This window comes from Elephantulus edwardii, unplaced genomic scaffold (assembly GCF_000299155.1).
Source record: "Elephantulus edwardii isolate Elephantulus edwardi_28Jun2011 unplaced genomic scaffold, EleEdw1.0 scaffold00034, whole genome shotgun sequence".
Lineage (NCBI taxonomy): Eukaryota > Metazoa > Chordata > Mammalia > Macroscelidea > Macroscelididae > Elephantulus > Elephantulus edwardii.
In genome coordinates this window covers 3,013,076-3,015,831 of record NW_006399784.1, presented here as the reverse complement: position 1 = coordinate 3,015,831, position 2,756 = coordinate 3,013,076, and the positions used below count along the sequence as shown (strand labels likewise).

Genomic DNA, 2,756 nt, shown 5'->3' with positions numbered 1-2,756 from the left:
CAGCACCACAGCTCAAAAGCATCCACTCTCCTTCTGTCCTCCCTAGTCGTTGTCCAACTCTCTGATGCATAACAAGCGATTGCAAATACCATGACCTGTATCAGGCGCACCTTAGTCTCCAGAGAGACACTGTTGCTCCTGAGTACCATTGAGAGGTCCCTTAGTGCCTTCAAAAAAGCCTGAATTTCTTTCTGTAGAACTTTTTGGGTATTGACCATAGGTACCTGCTATATGGTATAGCATGGACTAATTATTTTTGGTATAGGTTTTTTTGTGTTTTGGGGTTTTTTTTGTTTGTTTGTTTTTTTATATTTTCCTTTGATGCTTCCTATATCATTCATTATTTCTCCCATAGAATCCTTCAATATTATAAGTCTTGAAAAAACTGTTCTACTCTGTCACATCAGTCAATAGCTTCAAAACTTAATTTACTAGGAGCTCTGGTGGCATAAAAGAAAATTTATTGTGCTACTAGTATTGAATGTTCCATGGACTTCCAAGAAAACAAACAGATCCATCCTAGAGCGGGTTAAACCAGGCTACTTCTTGGAGTCAAGGATTCTGGGGCTTCGTCTGACATAATTTGGACATGTTGTAAGGAGAGACAGGTCCTTGGAGAGGGACATCATGTTTGGTAGGGTATAGGGACAGCGCAGGAGGGGAAGACCCTTTATGAGGTGGATTGATTCAGTGACTGGAGTCATCGGGATGGGTGTGTCAGAGGCAATGCAGTTGGCACAGGATAGAGCAGGGTTTAGGGCTGTTGTACATAGGATCACTATGAGTTGCAAATGACTCGACGGCACATAACAACAACAAAAACAACTGAAAAAATCAGTGGTTCACATTTATCAACATATGATGAGAGATAACCATATCAGTTGAAAGACTATGGCATGCCTGTGTCAGGTCAGGGTCATTTCAATCATTTGCTATATATATGAGAGCTGAACAATGAGTAAGGATGACAGAAGTAGAACTGAGGTCTTTGAGTTATGGTGTTGAAAAAGATTACTGAATATCCCATGGACTGCCAAAAGAACAAACAGATATATCTTGAGGAAAGTGCTACCAGAATGTTCCTTGAAGCCAAAGACAACAAAACTTTTTCTTATATAATCTGGGCATGCTGTTAGGAGAGGCTATTTCTTGGGAAGTGACATCGGGCTTGGAATGGTGGATGGTCAGTAAAAGAGATGTAGAATCTAATGAGATGAACTGACTTGGTGACTGCAGCAATAGGCTCTAGAGTGTCAAACGTGATCAGTATGACACAGAATAGTACAGTGTTCAGGACTGTTGTTCCTAGGGTTGCTATGATGCTTACTTGTTATGAACAGCACCTGACAACAACATAATGAAAGACAGATTGATAATTTAATCCTATTTACAGCTTCTAACAACAATTAGAGAATCTTCACAAGCTGGACTAAACCTGTTGGCAGTGGGTTTCTAAAGGTGAAATGAAATATACAGTATATAGTTTTTTTGGGTTCGGTTTTTGTTGTTTTTGTTTTTGTTGTTTTGAGGTTATGAAGTGTATGTTAACAGCAAAAACAGTAATACAAATAATTTCCTCTGCAGCAGCTATTCAACAACTGGTCACACAATGGAGGTAAATGCACATGAGCTTAAATAAAGGGTCAGTATAATTTGGAACTCCTCTATTACAGGATAGGGTGCTATACTCTTATTACCAATCATCGTCACCTCAAGGATTGCAAGCAGCCACATCCACTATCTTTCAAAGGACAGGTCCACTACACTTGTCCTATAGATCTGCAACACTGTCCCTGGAAACTCACATCTAGCCATCCTGTCAGATGTGGTAGAAAGTGACAGGACCTCACCTTATTACTAGGCATCTCTGTAGATAGATGGATGCACTAAGTCATAGGCTTTTTCCACTTTCAAGTCACATAGGAGTAGACCTTATCAATGACCCTGCAGGCATACATGGAGTCAGGCCCTACAGAGAAGGTGGCCTCTGAGATCTGTTTACCTTCACTATCCACATAGTAGATGCCAACATCTCTCTTTTCCCAGCCACAGATCACAGTACCCCTGGACAGCCCTATATTGGTACACCATGTTGGGAGGCAGCTGCTACTGAGATGCATTCCTTGTTTCGAAGCTCATAGATTTGACACCACCTAGCTAAAAGCCTGTCCCAGAATATACAATCTGCTTCACCGTGGTGACAAGCAGGAAGGAGTTGATTTCAATCTCCTTCCTTCATTCATTTATTTAAATTTTATTTTATTGATTTTAATGAACATTTAGAGAGATTTTGGATTTCCATTCATTCATTGTTGCCCTTTTTCTTCTACCCCCACAACCTCCAAGTTGGTTCCTCTCTTTGAAAAGCAAAAGATAAACTTCATTGGTATACAATCCCGTCGCCCCAAATGCACTTCTTCTTCACCATCTGGAAAGCAATGTAGGCACCTACTACAATCTGAGACTCCACTAAAATGATGACTCCACGGTGAAATTTGAAGGTCAGGGTTGTACTTCCACGAAGCATTTCAGCTCCTCGTTCCTCTGGGACATCGCATTTGGGCATGGCTAGAATCAGTTCATTGCTTTAACTCCTTAGACCAGGCCCTGCATATCCATCCACATGAGCTCCATGTCTCAAAAAGCTGTTCTGGTTCACTGATAGTGCCCTTGGCAACACACTAGCCAGCACCATGTATAATCTAGACTTTTTAATTCTTAAAGAATGTTTCTTCTCTCTTTTCTCTTATAAGATA

At 40.7% G+C, this 2,756-nt stretch overlaps 1 pseudogene; it reads right to left on the bottom strand.

Moving 5' to 3' along the window:
* Positions 1–1,744: 1,744 nt before the first annotated feature.
* LOC102850542 lies at positions 1,745–2,566 on the bottom strand (annotated as a pseudogene).
* Positions 2,567–2,756: the final 190 nt, after the last annotated feature.